At 45.6% G+C, this 19,433-nt stretch overlaps 2 protein-coding genes across 2 annotated transcripts in view; one reads left to right on the plus strand and one right to left on the minus strand.

The window, feature by feature from the left end:
- Positions 1–3,425, minus strand: part of CNGA3 (cyclic nucleotide gated channel subunit alpha 3) — a 42,977-nt gene extending 39,552 nt beyond the window's left edge. The window contains exon 1 of the mRNA XM_067704214.1: positions 3,296–3,425. The gene's annotated coding sequence lies outside the window, so the exon portion shown is untranslated. The remainder of the gene's footprint in view (positions 1–3,295) is intronic.
- MGAT4A (alpha-1,3-mannosyl-glycoprotein 4-beta-N-acetylglucosaminyltransferase A) overlaps positions 1–19,433 on the plus strand; it is a 504,464-nt gene that overhangs the window by 350,578 nt on the left and 134,453 nt on the right. The window lies entirely within an intron of this gene.

Here is a 19,433-nt window from a genome sequence, read left to right on the forward strand (position 1 = left end):
CAAAAGGGTAGCTCAGGTCTTAGACCATGAGGATGTGTCCAGTTGTGCTCAGAGCTGAGCTTCCCGGTTGACAAAGGGAAATGGAAGTCAGAATCTCTGTTCTCCCTTTTCTGCAGAGTAGAGGCTAGGCAAACCCAGGAATGTCACTGCACCAAGATAGGAAGAATGAGTCTGAGTTAGGAGACTTGAATTTTGTTTTTCAAGGAAACCTCTGAATGGCTGGGAGGTGGAGTCCTCCCTCTTCTCAACTCTATGCACTTTTATAACACAAGCAAAGGGAAGCCTGCACACACCAGCTGTAGATTTTCAATTCCTGCCTGAGAACAAAAGCTAACCTTGTTCCCCCAGACAGGAAGAGATTCTGGGTAAAAGAGAGCCCACCGAAATTGTAACAAGGTTATCAATTATGTGACTCAACCACCAGACAGAGGCTTGCCTCATGCCTAGAAAGTGTCTTGGTCTTCTGTAGAGATGACTCAGAACTAATGGGACTCTGGTTTCCTGAGCTTTAAGTGCACTCAGTTTCTAAATGACTATTTTGCAATAGGATTCAGCTGCTCAGGTTGAGATTCCAAGAGGATGAAAGTGCTTTCTAGATGTATCTAGGGCCGGAGAACCCGTATCTCTGTAGCCAGCCCTATAGATGCTCTGCCCAGAATTCCATCTTCTCCTTCCACCTCCCAACACACACACACACAGACACAGACACACACACAGACACACAGACACAGACACACACACAGACACACACACACACACACACACACAGACACACACACAGACACACACACACACACACAGACACAGACACACACACAGACACACACACACACACAGACACACACACACACAGACACACACACAGAGTCATCAAGCCAGGCAAAGGACCTCCCTTCCTTCCCCAAGGACTGTTTCCCCAAGGCTAGCTGCAGACACAGGAGGTAAAGCGTGTTTTTTCCCTTAATTAACTTTTGGGATATGATATAAAAATAATACATTGTCATTACAGGAAATTATAAGATGGTCATATCCAACTTTGAGCACTTGCCATGCCAGGCGCTGTACTAAGAAATTCACACCAATTGCTTCATTTCTTCTCCCAACAACTCAATGAGGCAGATGTTATAACTACTACTACCAACTTATACATGAAGAAACTGAGACTTGGGAATGGTTAACAACTTATTCAAAGTCACCCAGTGGCAGAACTGGGGAACAAAAGCCTGTTTTGTTTTTTAAATTCCTACACTGCATTATTATAGTACAAGACGGAATGTGTGAAGTTCCTCAAAAAGGGGATCAGATGAGGTCCAAGGTGTGGGCCATGTGAGGGAGGATACAGTATATCCAGGAAGTTTTTGTTGGTACAAAACTAAATGTCCTGAATGGCACCGTCCCAACTGCTCCCCCGCCCTTCCTCCCCTGAGTCTTATTCTGGTTAATGCCCCACGAACGACCCGTGGAGCCAACTAATCACCCAGCTAAGCCTCGCATAAGCTTCCACGCCTCCCTCTCCCTCACTTCCCCAGATCCACCATCACCAAGTCCTTCAGTTACACCACCAACTGTCTGTCCCCTCTGTTGCCTCCCACTCATCCATTCACTAAGTCAGAAATGCACTGAGCCCTAACCATGTGCCAGGGCTCGAACAAGCCAGAGACAGCTCTTGACCTCCTTGAGTTCTGTTCCCACCTCTGTCCAGGCCCTGTTCCCCCTCCCCAGGATTGCTGAAACAATTCTTTTTGCGCATCTCCCATCTTTAGTTTCAACTCTGCAACTCTTCCAAGGCCTGGCACTCAGGAGGTGCTCAATGAGTGTGGAATGAAAGAATGAATGAATCTTCTACACTAACATCGGGGTCTTTCTACACGATAGTTCTAATCATGTCACTCAGAAGCTTTCAGAGGTTGCCTATTTTCTCCAGCATGCAGTCTTAGCCTGACATTCAAGGTTTTTTTGTAACCTGGATCATATTAGCCTAAAAGGGATGCTCCATTTAAATGAAATTACTCATCCTTCCCTTAAGAGTGGCATGAATTTTCTCATCCCACCTGGTGGCAGAGACTGCTCACCAAAGACCACCCTAGTACTGGCTGTATTTCTCAGTCCCCCTTCCAGGCCAGCTGAGGGCTGGGTGGCAGGATCTGGCCAGCAGAGTCCCCACCATGATGCAGGGCCCCCCAGTGCCTCAGAACCTCAGACATCGCATAGGCCATGGGCTAAGCCACTGAGACGTTCTGGGTCTGTTATCGAACGCAAGTCCGTGTGCCTGACGCACAGTGAGTCCCAACAATACCAAAATGTCGGAGTTTGCAGCAGAGGAAGGTTTACTGCAGGGCCATGCAAGGAGACGGGTGGCTCATGCCTTAAAAACCCTGAACTCCCTGAAAGTTTTCAGCAAAGCCCTTTTGTAGGAAAGGTGAGGGAGGGGCGTGGTTAGTTGTTGCTAACTTCTTGGTGTCTGATCCTTTGTTCTTGAGGTCGGGTCTCGGTCAGGTCATGATGTTCCCCTAAATCTCCACCAAAACAAATGTCTTTCTCTATTCTGACAAGAAAGGGCAAGGGCCCAAGGCTCAACTTCCGCCCTCCGAGGTCCAGGTCCTGCCTAAGAGGAGCCTGTGCAGGTCGCTTACACTGCCCGGGAGTGTTTATCCAGCGCCCGGTCTGGGTCCTGCGGCCAATGCCCAGGCTCCGCTGAGGAGGCAGATCTCAGCTGGTGGCGCCCTCGGGGCCAGGTCCCCAGACCCCGCCCAGCCGTCATCACTGAGGGAGCCAGGCACGCCGCACCCAGTCGGCCCTCAGCTTTTCATTTAAACTGGAGAGAATCGTTTGCAGAGCGTCAACAGGAGCACGTGGTATAGCAAATGCCAATCAGGCGAATGCCCAGCTCACCACAGCTGCCCTTCTTTGAGAACAGCCCCACGACAGAGGTGGACCTGCAGTCACGACGTGCAATGCCCTTGCAATTTAACCCTGACCTCTGGCCACCTCCTAGGGGTGGACAACTGATCTAAGCTGGACCAAGTTTAGAAACTTGAACGGAACGACTGAAGCTGGATGAAGCTGTTACCTTCATGGCTGTGTCCATATACTCCCGTTGCCGAGGCCTCCAGGGACTGCGACCCAGAGACGGCCGCCGCCATGAAGTCGCGGAGGCGGGGATGGGGGAGGGGTTCGCTGCTGCCTCAAGGCCTGGGCCCGGCCAGTGGGTGGCAGTGAAGAGGACTCTGGAGCTCTGGGGGACACAGCCCTCACTCAGCCTGTCCCCGGCCCCCCGCCCCCGCCCCCAGCTCACCCTCAGGCTCGGAGACCGGAGGGCCTGGAGGGCCCAGGAGAGAAGGCCAAGGTCCGCCTCTCGCCGCACTTTCTGCTACGAGGAACACCACAGCTGTGCTCCTCGGGGCAGCCAGACCTCCAACCACCCGGAGCGCTCCGGCTCTCGTGCACTTAGGGTCTCGCGTGCTCAGGGTCTCGCGATAACTGTCGTGCGCTAAGGGCTGCGCGCGGCTCTGCCCCTATTACGAGTCTATGTGTTTCCACAGCAGGGTCTATCCTCTCCTGAACAAACGCACATCTTGGCTCCTGCTAGTCCCTCTGCCTAGAGAGACGTTTTCCCTCTTGCTCAGCAGTTGAAATTCCTTAGTTTCAACTCCATTATGGCCTCCCCTGGGGGGGTCTGTCACTCCCACTTCTCTCTACTCTGGGACACTGTTATCACCCCTATTGCAGCCCAGAGCAGAGGCCATCTCTACACCATGATGTCCAGAGGCCAGGGACTGTGTTTAATTAATTTTGTCTCCCGCAGGGCTTAGTCTTGTCATTTGTACTCAGGAGTAGACAGTGTGCAGCTGACATGAATTAGGTCAGAGGGAAAACCATTTACCCCAGCCTCATTGTAGCAGTTGGGGGATGGAGGTAAAAGCTTGACCCATCCCAACCTGGAGGCCGCAGTGATTGGCAGGGATTAAGAGAGGGTTTCAGGTGAACAGGCGGCTAGACAGTGTGGGTTGGGAGGGAAGAGGGGACCACAGCACCTGATCATTGCCATCCCTCCCTCACAACCACAGGAAACCCGCAGCCTGTGCAAGATCTGGGTGTGTGTGGGGGGGTAGCTACTGAAGAGCCTCTGTGGCTTCCAACTGTTTACCTCCTGGGTACCATGGCGACGGGAAATTGGTCGCCATGGCAACCCCATTATTAACCAGCCGCAGCAATCGCGGGCAGATAGTGAATGACTACCGAAAAGGCAGAAACACAGGCGCATCAAAGGCAAGAGGCACACGCAGTCCCGGCCAAAGTCCCAGATAAAGTGACTGAGATCTTGTGGGGACCAGTCACCCGGAGAGCAGCCAGTCGCCCTCTCCTGGCATCCCACGCCCGACGAGGGCCCCGTTTATGACAGAACAAAGGCTGAGAAGGAAAAGTGCGTGCGCTCGGGCGTTCTTGCGAAGGGAAGTTCGCGTCTTTCCTGCCACACCCGCTCCCCGCCAAGGGAGTCCCGCTAGCTCAGTGAAATGCTAACTCGCTTCCCTGACCTAGCGGAATTGTCAAGAATCCGGGACTTTGGAGTACAAGGACCTAGCTCAGGGAGTGGCCGTGACAGGGGTCACCTCCCTCCTCCCGGCCCGGCTTTCCATCGCCCCCTCCAGTGATTTCTCATTCAGGGAGTATGTCACCCCATGCCTAGACAACGACGTCGTTGCCCGTTTTTATGAATGAAAGTGTGTGTGTGCGTGTGTGTGCAAGGGAGGGGCTGGTGGACAGGTCCATAGAGACAGGGGTCTGGACTGAACACTCCGGGGTAGAGCCCGAACCCAGGTAGCCAGTCACTGCTCCAGGGTGTGAGGTACCAGGGAAGGCGCCGGACCCAGCTTCACCCCTCCGGAACATTTGGTGAGGAGCGCCCACCGTCGGGCCGTCCGGTTTCCGGGAGAGGGGTTGCGCCGGCGGAACCGCTGGCAGGGAGAGCGCTGAGCGAGCGAATTGCGTGTCCCCGGCACCGCGTCTACAGCCACGGGGTCCCAGCCGCGGGCTCCGGGTCCCCTCTGCTCTTGCCCCACTGACCCTCGGCCACATGCCGTGTCTAACTAGAGATACCCACTTCAGAATGACAAATTTTAGTCTCAACAACAGCATAAAGTAGGGCAGCTGTGAACTGGAGAATCACACGGAGAGAAAAATGAATCGGCACTTCCTCCAGTCATCCAGTCCTTGCCCAGGGTTGCCGGAGAGCGAGGGGCTGCTGGCCGCGCCCCCCTCGGGGCGTCGGGGGCGGGGGTGAGGGCTGAGCTGGGGAGAAAAGCCGGAGGACGAGGACAGAGGGCCCGTGTGATTATCCGGTTAGGGGTTTGCAAAGGATCTGAGGCCCACCCCACCCCGCCCCTTCTCCTCGCTCCTGAGCTCTAAGTCCCTAAGGCCAGAGCAGCCAAGATCGCGGATTATGATTTTGTCGTTAAAAAAAAAAAAGAGTGCTTACTCCGCCAAAGTATTTTCATTCTTTGCCTCCTCCGCAGCCCACCTGTCTCTTTGCATCCTCACGGCTGAACAGGGCCCAGCGGAGGCAGTCCCCCTACCCCGGCGGGGGTCCCCTTGGCTCCTGCCCCCTCCAAGCCATGGACACAACTTCCCCCCGCGCCGCGCGTACTCGGGGAGACTCTGCGCGGGACCCGAATCTGGAGCCCGGGGAACGAGGCGGCGCGGCCTCTGGGTACAGGGTCTCTTGGGGAGATGTCTCGGGGGTGGTGTCCATCCTTTTGCTGAAGGAGCCCAGCTTCTTCTGCCTCCTGCCCTGACGGCTCAGCCCGACTTGGCCCAGCGCGTCTGTGGGACGTGAGTAGAAAGGGGTGCGATAGACTTAGGAGGCGCAGGGGACGCCTTCTAGTTCTTTGATCCCTGCTGGAGGGAGGTGTGTGTGTGCCGCGGGTGGGAGCAGATGCCAGAGCTGGCTCTTGCTTCAGCTCCTTCCTTTCCTGCCGAGATGCGGCCCGTTTCAGCACCGGGGGGTGCGGACAGCGCCGCGGCCGCCCTAGGGCTCCGCCACCCCACTGCCCTGGGCGTACTTCTTTAATCCACACGGTGAGTGGAGTCTGCGTCCCCCGCGCACCTCCCAGCGCCCCAAGAACAACCAGCTCAAGGGCCCCTAAAATCCTTACCCCACTTCAAAGTTTGAGCTCTCCGCGGCGCGCCTATGTCTGGCAGAGCGTCTCCTCCCCGCTCTGGGCCGCAGCTCCGGCCTCACTCCCTCCCACACTCTCGGGCCCCAGGACCCTCCTCTTCAGGTGGCGGAAGGAGCCGGTTGCCCGCCTCTCTCTGCGAAAGTCAGGTGAGGCTCTGGAGCCTCAAAGGCGGTCCCCCGAAGAGGCAGAAGCCACTCGTTCGCATCACCGTGGCCTCCAAGGGAAGAGGGGCGAGCCAGGAGCAAGAAAGCAGAAAAGTCTGTCTGTCAAATCCGGACCCTCCCCTAACCGCGAACGGCCTCCTTGGACTCCTTCCTGGGATGTTTTACCAGTAGTGTAATCCATGCGGCATGAGGACACAGCGGAGATCTGGGAGTTTGAAGTTTAAAGGTGGGAATGTATATCCCCTTAAACTCATTTACAATCTTAGAGGGAGGGTTTTAGAAACAAATGTCTCTCAGGGATATTGTGTATTCTCCTTGCAGAATGTTGGTTTCCTTCTATCACACCGGACAACACAGATTCCCCAAATCAAAAATTAAAACCCACCAATCCAGCTGGTATTCATTGTCCTCTGTGGAAGAGTTTATGAGTTTCTTAAACTCTTTTCAAAGAAAATAACTTTAACAAAGCCTCCACATTTCTCCAAACTCACTTTCTCCATAGAAGTCATTTATCTAAGGACATATTCAGGATGAAGACCTAATCTCACCTCCCTTTCACTTAGGTTCTAGATGGAAGGAACAGGTCCCAGGAGCCTTCCTGTCTGGAACAAGAAGCCTCTGGGTTCTAGGTTCCCATGAGTGACACTCTTATAGTAAGAAACTCCGAAGGAGCAGTTCTCCCAGCAGCCTGAAAACCAGAGGTTTCCCTGAGGGCTTCAAGTATGTGGCATTTCCTGAACATACATATCACACTGTCTATTCATGGAGCAAATTGTCTTTAGAAGGCAAGTTTTCAAGTTCATGCAACATTTCAAGGGAGAGATGAAGTGTACACTATTCACTGGAGAAATAAAGAGTTAGAATGGCACGTGCACACATACGCACATTCATCTTAGAGAAGGGAAGTAAAGCCTAGCAAAAGTTTCCTTGAAAAGTCAGGCTTAATTGTTCAGATTCAAAGGATTTTGGTTATATGAAAGCAAATGAATGGAAGTGGTGAATCAACAAAACAAAGCAGAAGCCACAGAAGTTGGAGGAGAGTTCTTGTTTTATCATTTGGGCTCCTGGAAGAAATGTGAAGTGAATTTAACACACGAGAAAACATAATTCATGAGACTATGGCCTCATTAAGACCTTTAGTCTCCTCAATCCAGAGAGTCTCCCACGTACATCAGTTACCCTGTGCAATTTTGTTTTCAGCCCTCATTATTGGGAAATGCTGCATTTCCTCTAATCCCTGTAACTTACCATACAAGTTAAAGCTGTTTCCTGTTGCCTTGTCCTCAGGGAAGACAGGAAGCAGGTGGTAATCCTCTGTTGCCCAGAAACATTTCAGAGCTTCTAAAGAATCTTAAATGCTGATTTTGGAGAAAGTAGTAGTTATCATGAGACAATTTTAAGGCATAAGACTAAAAATGAAAAATCCATTTGGACTCTGTTTTTGAAATGCAGACCATTTCTAAGATATGAGGGGGAAAGCAAGACCTTACAAAATTGACTATAAAATGGAGAAGGGCACTGAATCTGATGAAGTAGAGCATCCACTACAGGACGGAGCATGTAATTGCCCTGGGGGAAATTATGTGGGTGGCTAGAGTTATCACTGAAGAACTTTTGGCACCTGAAATGTGGAAACAGGTGAACTGAGATGGGAAATGAGCAGAAAGAGACGGGAGAAGCTATATCTGTGAATTTGCCTGGAAAGGCATCCAGCGGCAAGATCCTGGGCCACCAGGATGGAAGGTCCAGATAGGGCCAAAGGCACACTGAGTGGGGTGGCCTCTGGGGACCTGTCCTATTGCTTAATACGCTTCATCTGAGGTACAAGCAGGTGTGTATGGCACAGTGTGGAAGGGTCAGCAATCCTTTATCAAGATGCAGGACACTGTCAGCACCAGGCGATCCCAGACAAGTTAGTGGGAGGTCCTAACAGGTCCATGGTATCCAGACACCCAGCAGAGGGATCTTCAGAAACCCAAAGCCTTGTGCCAGAAGAGGGAGTCCACAGTTTGAAGGATGCTATGGACAAGGTATCACTTCCTCATCCTGATGGGGCAGGTGAGACGGGGAGTGGGGGAGGACTAGGTGGATCCTAGGTTGTTTCAGCCTCAGCCAGGACTCACTAAAGAAATGAGAAGGGGTCTGTGGGGAAAACGGTGGCACCCAGCCGGCAGGAGCTGAGGAAGGCTGGCCCCAGGGAAACTGGTGAGACCAGTTCTATTCACCTGTGATTTCAATGCCAGAGAAATGAAAGGATAAGTACTCGTCATGCCCAGAAGGATTGAGTCCGAGTATGAGCCTGTATAGGTGTGGCTTAGGGGACTCCCCAGTGATGTGTAGTTTTGTTTTAAAATTTAGAAATGGTGGAATTATGGTCTATATAGTGTTCTGGGATTGTTTTTTTCAGTCAATATTAAGAGTCAGTGATGTTTCCTGTAGCTTTAGGTCTTTCGGTTTTACTCTGTAAATATACAATTTGTTATTTATTCTGGGTGCACATGATGCATTTGATTTCATAAACTGGGGAGGGGAACTCAATTTTTGCTATTCTAATTACGGAAAATCTGCCCAGTACAAACAAATTTCAGATGTCCTGGTGACCTGATAATTACAGGCTAGGGTTGGAAGGCACATAATTTGTGCCCATAGGTGGGCAACAAGGCAGCTACTTCTGCTGGGGGCCATATGGTGTCCATTGTGCTAAAGAACACGCAATGGGATAAGCAGATAAGCCAGACTAGCAGATGAGAAGTAGAGATGCAAACAGATAAGCCCAGTTATCAGTAAGGGGGAGGGTGTGGGCCTACCCTGGCAGATGGTCTAGATCCTTGGTAAATGATAAGGCAATTTGTAGGAATGGCTTTTAGGAAATAAAATATTTATGCAGAGGCAGGCAAGGTTCACAAGAGAAGCAATGATGAACCAATTTCCCCAGCAAAAATTCTCCCATCAGTGCAAAGTCATCTGGGGAGGAAAGTCCCCGAGGTGGGAAGCAGCAGTTGTTTTTAGATTTTAAGGCTCACTTTGCCTGTTTCTTTCTCAGACAGTGATGATGACATGTTTCCCTCACCTACCTGGCAGTTGGAAGAATAGAAGGAAAATTAACTTAAATTAATGAAATGTGAAGAGTTATGAATTCTATCCAAATATCATTAAAAGCCTGAGGAGGACCGTGGTGCTGTAGGGTCTAATCTACCTTGTCCCAGGAGACACCCCATTCAGGCCAGCCTTGCAGGCAGTGGACAGGTAGGGGCTGCCAAAAAGGCCCCCATCTCCTCTCTCTGACCACCAGTGCCTGCAATTCCACCCTCAGAATTTCATCCCTCTATTTTCAAACTTTGATCCCTGTTAAAATGCAGATAGCTCCAGGTGATAGAGTGTGGGTAAAGAATCAAATAAAACGTTCTGATAAGACTGAGGAGAGCATCTGATGATGCTAGAGACCAGTGAGGGTGGGATGGCGTGGATGCCATGGCAGGGGGGTGGGTGGTATCAGAGGGGTCAAGGGCCCAGGTGACAGACACTGGACACTGAGGGCAAACTTGACCCCCATTACAACCGAACCTGGCCCTGGCCTGGGCACATCACACGAGCTTTCCTCTAAGCCTAAAGCCTTCATTTTCCACCCACAAAAGAGGACAATGACCTCTGCTAATTGTTAGAGCTGGCAAATGTGTACTGGATGCAAGGCTGTTCTAGTGGATGGTAGCATGAATGTCATCACAGGAGCTCATTAACAGATGTGATGTACCCTGGAGCTCAGTACTACTCAGGACCACATTCTCGTCAGGGCCTGGGGTAAACATATGGAGTGTTCCTGGACATTTTAATATAGGTATGGCTAACATGCACTCAGGAAATATGGCAAATAAGGGGTGTAAATCGGGATCCAAAATCATCTTGAGCGCTTTCAGCAATGGGCTGAAAATACAGACCAAGAAAAACATGTAACGGGAACAAGTATAAGGTTCTGCATTAGGGTCCTGAAAACTCAGCCACCCCAGTACAGGAAGAGGAGACGTGGCTTAGCAGACCTCATTCAGTGTGACGCTAAGCCTCAGGATGATGTGTCTCCACAAAATTGGCAAAAAGTTAAGGAGAAATAAAGCTGACTTAATAGAAATAGATCACATAGAAAAGAGGTGAGAACATAACATTTTATGTTATGTTCTAGATTTTCTTCACATACACATATTCTCTTTCACAGTCGTAATAACATGTAAATACAATTTTGTTATTCTGCTTTTAATTATCTTGAGAAATAGCCTATCTTGCTGCATTAGTTTCCAATGCTTTTTAGTCGTGGCCAAATCTTTTATCGCTGGCCACGATCATGGTCAAATGAATTATATGATCAATAGAATGATTTACACAATTTTTGAACTTTTTATGTACATTTAAATTATTTCCTATTTTTCAATCCTTTAAATGACTGCCCAAAACACATGCATAGAGCCTTTTCCTATTTTTTGTAATTATTTTAGGTTATATGGTAGAATTATTATTTCCTTAGGTTCCCAGAAGTAGGATTACTCCAGAGATATAAACATCTGAATTCAAGAGAAGTTTTAGCAATTTCTATTGCCATCAAAGATTTGCCAGTTCCACCGTTTTTTTCCACCAGCATTCTATTTTATTTTTCACATTTCATGCTAAACTGTACCCCACTACAGTTTTAAGTTGCATCTCAATAAGAGGTAGTAAAATTGAACATTTTCTCATGTCTGTTACTTATGTTTCCTCTTGGTGAATCATCTGTTCATGTCCAACTTTACATTAAAGGTGATGTTTTTTGGGCTTCCCTGGTGGCGCAGTGGTTGAGAGTCCGCCTGCCGATGCAGGGGACGCGGGTTCGTGCCCCTGTCCGGGAAGATCCCACATGCCGCGGAGCGGCTGGGCCCGTGAGCCATGGCCACTGAGCCTGCACGTCTGGAGCCTGTGCTCCGCAACGGGAGAGGCCACAGCAGTGAGAGGCCCACGTACCGCAAAAAAAAAAAAAAAAAAAAGATGTTTTTCCTTTCAATTTTCATGAGGTTTTGTGCAATACTGGGAGAGATTCTCTCTGGTTTATTTGATGAAAATATTTTCCCCAGTTGGTTTGCCTTTTTATTTGAGCTATGATAGTATTTATTCTACAGACTTGCAAACATTTCCCACTGAGATTCATTCAATGCATTGAAGGCCTAGAAGCAAAATTCCACTACACATATCACGTCTACTCTTTTTATTTTGATGGTTTTACATGTTTTTATTCTTAATATTAACTCCGTAATACAATTGGATTTATTTTGACATAAAGTCTAGAATTTTACTTAAAATTTCTTAAATTTGAGCAATTAATTTAATGTGGGACTCGGGTTCTTCATCTGTTAAAAAAAAAAAAGCACCTAGTTTTCACTTTTATTCCAAGATGCTCTAATAGAATACTGGGTTGGTCAAATACTTGATTGCCCAGCATACCCCGTTCTTCAACCATACTATGTCAGTTATCAAGTCATTACCTTTTAGCTCCCCAGTATGACCTGCTCCCGGTATTACTTTAAGCATTTGTTTTGTACAGGGTGCAAGATGTTAAGCTTTCTCAGTAGAGGAAGCAGGAAGGGACTCTTCTGCTTCTGGCGGCAGCACCATCGGTCAGCAATGAGGATGTGAGAATGACCAGTGGTGCTTTCCCCCCGCCCCCCATACGCCTAGAACACACAGTCCTTTGATGATGTCTCAGCCTCAGCCCAAGCTGGTGGTCGCCTTCCTGCAGCTCTCTCAGCATGGACACTGAATGCTGCAGCCCATCCTGCCTGCACTGGTGCTGCAAGTCCATCTGCTTCCCTATGCCCCACCCCCCAGGTTTGTCTCCTGGGACTTTTGGCGCCATAACCCTTCTGACACAAGCACCACAGCTCCAGATCTCCATCTTACACTGGTGCCCCTGCTTTCTTTGCACACTGGTGTGGCCACAGCCACTGGTTGTGGCTTACCCCACCTGCATTCTGTGAGTTGCTTATTGCTGGCCCAGCAACTGCAGATCACCTCAGGCCTGTGCAAACCAGTGAACTTCTCTGCCATCTACTGGGCTGCAATTATGCCAGATCCAAAAAAGTCTTAAATGCTAGCCTTGGGTGGGGGTGGGGGGGTCCCATTCCAAGTTTGTCCTTCCTTGGTTACTCCCTTTCAGCCCTGGGTTAATGGTCTTTTTTTTTTTTTTTTTTTGCAGTACGCGGGCCTCTCACTGTTGTGGCTTCTCCCGTTGCGGAGCACAGGCTCCAGACGCGCTGGTTCAGCAGCCATGGCTCACGGGCCCAGCCGCTCCGCGGCATGTGGGATCTTTCCAGACTGGGGCACGAACCCGTGTCCCCTGCATCGGCAGGCGGACTCTCAACCACTGTGCCACCAGGGAAGCCCGAATGGTCTTTATATTAACCTTATCCTGTTTAAATTATTGTGTGGTTTCTGTCTCTTGATTAGATCCAAATTGATAAATGTGATATGAACCAGGGTGTCTTTTATATTTTTCTCTAGAGAAGGGGTCAGAAACTTTTTCTTAAGGGTCTGGATAGTAAATATTCTAGGCTTTCGGGCCAGATGGTCTTTGTCACAAAACTCAACACTCATTCATGTTAAAAAAAAAAAAAACACAAGAAATGAAAAACCAGAAAAAACTCTCAGCAAATTAGGAATAGAAAGGAACTTCCTCAAGTTGATAAAAGTCATCTTAGAACAGCTTACAGTTAACATCATGCTTAATTTGAAGACAGAGATCAGGAACAAGGCAAGAATGTTCAATTTCAGCCGTTCTATTCACCTCTGTTCTGAAAGTCCTAGCCAGTACAATACAGAAAAAAAGAAAATAAACAAGTGGCATGAAGGTGAGAACATAACTGTCATTACTCAAAGAAAGCATGATTGTGTATGTAGAAAAACCTATTTAATCTATAAAAATATTAGAACTAATAAGTGAATGTAATAAGATTGCAGAATACAAAGTTAATATACAAACTCAATTGTACTTCTATATATTCTAGCAACAAACAACAGGAAAGGAAATTTTAAAAATACCATTTACAGTAGCATCATAGGCATAATTACTTAAGAATAAATCTAAGGCTATGTGCAAGACTTGTAAAACGTTGCTAAGAAAAATTAAACAAGACCTAAATAAAAGTAAATATATATCATGTCATGGTATGTTTATGAAATCTCAATCATTTAAAGATTTCCCACAAAATTAGTCTATATATTTCATGCAGTCCCAATCAAAACCCCAATAGGCTTTTTTTTTATTTAAAGAAATTGGATTCTAAAATTTTATGGAAATGCAAAGGATCTAGGTTAGATAAAATCATCTTGAAAAAAAAGAACAAAGTTGTAGGATTTATGCCACTTGATCTCAAGACTGTAAAGCTACAGTAGTTAAAACAGTGTGGTACTGGCCTGAGAACAGGCTAGTGGAACAAAATAGAAACTCCAGTAAAACCCCATGTATATATGGTCAATTGAATTTTGATAAAGGTGCCAAGGCAATTCAGTGCAGAAAGTAAATTCATTTTTAAGAAATGGTGGTGAAACAACTAGGATATGTATGAATAAAACCAAATCTCAACTCCTATCTCACTCCACACAGGAAATTTAATTTGAGATGGATCATAGATAGGCCTAAATATAAAAGCTGCAACCAAAATGCATAGAAACAAAAAACCAGAATATTTTCATGATTTGGGGGTAGGCAAAATTTTCTTAGACAGGACCAAAAGTCACTAACCATAAAAAAAAAAAAAATAGGGGTTTTTTGTGTCTCCAGACAAATTTTAGGATTTTTTGTTCTACTTCTGTAAAAAATGCCATTGGTAATTTGATAGGCATGCATTGAATCTGTGGATTGCTTTGGGTAGTATAGTCATTTTCACAATATTGAGACTTCCAATCCAAGAACATGGTTTATCTCTCCATCTGTTTGTGTCATCTTTGATTTCTTTCATCAGTGTCTTATAGTTTTCTGAGTACAGGTCTTTTGTCTCCAGAGGTAGGTTTATTCCTAGGTATTTTGTTCTTTTTGTTCCAATGGTGAATGGGATTGTTTCCTTAATTTCTCTTTCTGATCTTTCGTTGTTAGTGGATAGGAATGCAAGAGATTTCTGTGCATTAATTTTGTATCCTGCAACGTTACCAAATTCATTGATTAGCTCTAGTAGTTTTCTGGTGGCATCTTTAGGATTCTCTATGTATAGTATCATGTCATCTGCAAACAGTGACAGCTTTACTTCTTCTTTTCCAATTTGTATTCTTTTTTTTTTCTTTTTGTTCTCTGATTGCCATGGCTAGGACTTCCAAAACTATGTTGAATAATAGCAGTGAGAGTGGACATCCTTGCCTTGCTCCTGATCTTAGAGGAAATGCTTTCAGCTTTTCACCATTGAGAATGATGTTTGCTGTGGGTTTGTCATATATGGCCTTTATTATGTTGAGGTAGGTTCCCTCTATGCCCACTTTCTAGAGAGTTTTTCTTATCATAAATGTGTATTGAATTTTGTCAAAAGCTTTTTCTGCATCTATTGAGATGATCATATGGTTTTTATTCTTCAATTTGTTAATACGGTGTATCACACTGATTGATTTCTGTATATTGAAGAATTCTTGCATCCCTGGGATAAATCCTACCTGATCATGGTGTATGATCTTTTTAATGTGTTGTTGGATTCTGTTTGCTAGTATTTTGTTGAGGATTTTTGCATCTATATTCTTCAGTGATACTGGTTTGTAATACTCTTTTCTTGTAGTATCTTTGTCTGGTTTTGGTATCAGGGTGATGTTGGCCTCATACAATGAATTTGGGGGTGTTCCTTCCTCTGCAGTGTTTTGGAAGAGTTTGAGAAGGATGGGTGTTAGCTCTTCTCTAAATGTTTGATAGAATCCACCTGTGAAGCCATCTGGTCCAAAACTTTTGTTTGTTGAAAGATTTTTAATCACAGTTGCAATTTCATTACTTGTGATTGGTCTGTTCACATTTTCTATTTCTTCCTGGTTCAGTCTTGGAAGGTTATACCTTTCTAAGAATTTGTCCATTCCTTGCAGGTTGTCCATTTTATTGGCATAGAATTGCTTGTAGTAGTCTCTTATGATGCTCTGTATTTCTGTGGCGTCCACTGTAACTTCTCCTTTTTCACTTCTAATTTTATTGATTTGAGTCCTCTCCCTCTTTTTCTTGATGAGTCTGGCTAAAGTTTTATCAATTTTGTTCATCTTCTCAAAGAACCATCTTTTACTTTTATTGATCTTTGCTATTGTTTTCTTTATTGTTTTCTTTCTATTTCATTTATATCTGCTCTGCTCTTTATGATTTTTTTCTTTCTACTAACTTTGGGTTTTGTTCTTCTTTCTCTAGTTCCTTTAGGTGTAAAGTTAGATTGTATATTTGAGATTTTTCTTGTTTCTTGAGGTAGGATTGTATTGCTATAAACTTCCCTCTTAGAATGGTTTTTGCTGCATCCCATAGGTTTTGGATTGTCGTGTTTTCATTGTCATTTGTCTCTAGGTATTTCTTTCTTTTTTTTTTTTTTTGTGGTACGCGGGCCTCTCACCGTTGTGGCCTCTCCTGTTGCGGAGCACTGGCTCCGGACGTGCAGGCTCAGCGGCCATGGCTCACGGGCCCAGCTGCTCCGCGGAATGTGGGATCTTCCCGGACCAGGGCATGAACCCGTGTCCCCTGCATTGGCAGGCGCACTCTCAACCACTGCGCCACCAGGGAAGCCCGTCTCCAGGTATTTCTTGATTTCCTCTTTGATTTCTTCAGTGATCTCTTGGTTATTTAGTAACGTAATGTTTAGCCTCCATGTGTTTGTGTTTTTTACCTTTTTTCCCCTGTAATTTATTTCTAATCTCACAGCGTTGTGGTCAGAAAAGATGTTTGATGTGATTTCAATTTTCTTAAATTTACCGAGACTTGATTTGTGACCCAAGATGTGATCTATCCTGGAGAATGTTCTGTGTGCACTTGAGAAGAAAGTGTAATCTGCTGTTTTCGGGGAATGTCCTATAAATATCAATTAAATCTATCTGCTCTATTGCATCATTTAAAGCTTGTGTTTCCTTATTAATTTTCTGTCTGGATGATCTGTCCAAGTCCCCCACTATTATTATGTTACTGTCGATTTCCTCTTTTATAGCTGTTAGCATTTGTCTTATGTATGGAGGTGCTCCTATGTTGGGTGCATACATATTTATAATTGTTATATCTTCTTGGATTGATCCCTTGATCATTATGTAGTGTCCTTCTTTGTCTCTTGTAACATTCTTTATTTTAAAGTCTATTTTATGTGATATGAGCATTGCTACTCCAGCTTTCTTTTGACTTCCACTTGCGTGGAACATCTTTTTCCATCTCCTCACTTTCAGTCTGTATGTGTCCCTAGGTCTGAAGTGGCTCTCTTGTAGACAGCATATATACAGGTCTTGTTTTTGTATCCATTCAGTGAGCCTTGTTTGTTTGGAGCATTTAATCCTTTCACATTTAAGGTAATTATCAATATGTATATCCTACTACCATTTTCTTAATTGTTTTGGGTTTGTTTTTGTAGGTCCTTGTCTTCTCTTGTGTTTCCCACTTAGAGAAGTTCCTTTAGCATTTGTTGTAGAGCTGGTTTGGTGGTGCTGAATGCTCTTAGCTTTTGCTTGTCTATAAAGCTTTTGATTTCTCCATCGAATCTGAGTTATATCCTTGCTGGTTAGAATAATGCTGGTTTTACGTTCTTCCCTTTCATCACTTTACATCATGCCACTCCATTCTGGCTTGTAGAGTTTCTGCTGAGAAATCAGCTGTTAACCTCATGGGAGTTCCCTTGTATGTTATTTGTCGTTTTTCCCTTGTTGCTTTTAATAACTTTTCTTTGTCTTTAATCTTTGTCAATTTGATTACTATGTGTCTCAGCATGTTTCTCTTTGGGTTTATCCTGCCTGGGACTGTCTGAGCTTCCTGGACTTGGGTGGCAATTTCCTTTCCCATGTTAGGGAAGTTTTTGACTCTAAGCTCTTCAAATATTTTCTCGGGTCCTTTCTCTCTCTCTTCTCCTTCTGGGACCCCTGTAATGTGAATGTTGGTGTGTTTAATGTTGTTCCAGAGGTCTCTTATGGTGTCTTTGTTTCTTTTCATTCTTTTTTCTTTATTCTGTTCTGTGGCAGAGATTTCCACCAATTCTGTCTTCCAGCTCACTTATCTGTTCTTCCGCCTCAGTTATTCTGCTATTGATTCCTTCTAGTGTATTTTTCATTTCAGTTATTGTATGGTTCATCTCTGTTTGTTCTTTAATTCTTCTAGGTGTTTGTTAAACATTTCTTGCATCTTCTTGATCTTTGCCTCCATTCTTTTCCGAGGTCCTGGGTCATCTTCACTATCATTATTCTGAATTCTTTTTCTGGAAGGTTGCCTATCTCCACTTCATTTAGTTGTTTTTCTGGGGTTTTATCTTGTTCCTTCATTGGTACATAGTCCTCGGCCTTTTCATTTTGTCTACCTTTCTGTGAATGTGGTTTTTGTTCCACAGGCTGCCGGACTGTAGTTCTTCTTGCTTCTGCTGTCTGCCCTCTGGTGGATGAGGCTATCTAAGAGGCTTGTGCAAGCTTCCTCATGGGAGGGACTGGTGGTGGGCAGAGCTGGGTGTTGCTCTGGTGAGCAGAGCTTAGTAAAACTTTCATCTGCTTGTCTGCTGATGGGTGGGGCTGAGTTCCGTCTCTATTGGTTGTTTGGCCTGAGGTGACCGAGCAGGCTCTTTGGAGGGGCTAATGGCAGAATCCGGGAGGGCTCACAGCAAGGAGTACTTCCCAGAATTTCTGCTGCCAGTGTCCTTGTCCTCACAGTGAAACAGAGCCACCCTCCGCCTCTGCAGGAGACCCTCCAACACAAGCAGGTAGGTCTTGTTCCATCTCCTGTAGGGTCACTGCTCCTTCCCTATGGGTCCTGAGGTGCACACTATTTTGTGTGTGCCCTCCAACAGTGGAGTTACTGTTTCCCCCATCCCGTTGAAGTCCTGCAATCAAATCCCGCTGGTCTTCAAAGTCTGATTCTCTGGGCATTCCTCCTCCCTTTGCTGGACCCCCAGGTTGGGAAGCCCGACGTGGGGCTCGGAACCTTCACTCCAGCGGGAGGACTTCTGTGGTATAAGTGTTCTCCAGTTTGTGAGTCACCCACCCGGCAGTTATGGGATGTGATTTTACTGTGATTGTGCCCCTCTTATCGTCTCACTGTGGTTTCTCCTTTGTCTTTGGATGTGGGGTATCTTTTTTGTCACCAAAACAGTTCCAGTGTCCTCCTGTTGATGATTGTTCAGCATTTAGTTGTAATTCTGGTGCTCTCGCAAGAGGGAGTGAGCACACGTCCTTCTACTCTGCCATCTTGAACCAATCTCCCATTATGCTTTTAACGCCTATAGGGTCTCTAGTGATAATTCCTCTTCGTGTTAATTTGTGTTGTTTCTCTTCTGTCTTACTAATTAGAGGTTCATCTCTTTTGTTGATTTCTTTCAAAGGACTAACTTTAGAATGTGCCATTTTACCTTGTAGTTTTTTCTTTGTTCTATCAATTATTCAGAAATGTGTTTAATTTCCAAATATTTTGAGATTTTAATGAATATCTTATTGCCATTTGTTTCTTGTTTAATTTCACTGTGGTCCAAAAACGTGCTCTGTATGATTGTAATTCCTTTAAATTTATTGAGACTTATTTTATGGCCAAGCATATGGGCTATCTTGGTAAATCTACCACGCATGCTGGAAAAGAAAGTTTGCCAGGATTTGGAATTTAAGTTGAGGTGGTTAAGATAATCTTGTTTATTTTAATTTATTTTATATTTTATTTTATTTTTATTTTTTAAATTTTATTTTAGTCTACTTAAGTGCCAAAAGAAAAAAGTTAGTATCCACACCTATGTAAAATGTAGAAACCTTGCAGTCGTGTAAATCCATTTACCACTCTACCAGTTGCCTTTCAAGCCATAGTTGTCATATGTATTATGTCTATATGTATACCATGGAAACTGAGAGGAAAAATAGTTAACAAATATTTCCTAGATACTTACCATTTCAGAAGCTGTTCATTCCATCTTTAAGA

This window comes from Pseudorca crassidens, chromosome 14, assembly GCF_039906515.1.
Source record: "Pseudorca crassidens isolate mPseCra1 chromosome 14, mPseCra1.hap1, whole genome shotgun sequence".
NCBI lineage: Eukaryota > Metazoa > Chordata > Mammalia > Artiodactyla > Delphinidae > Pseudorca > Pseudorca crassidens.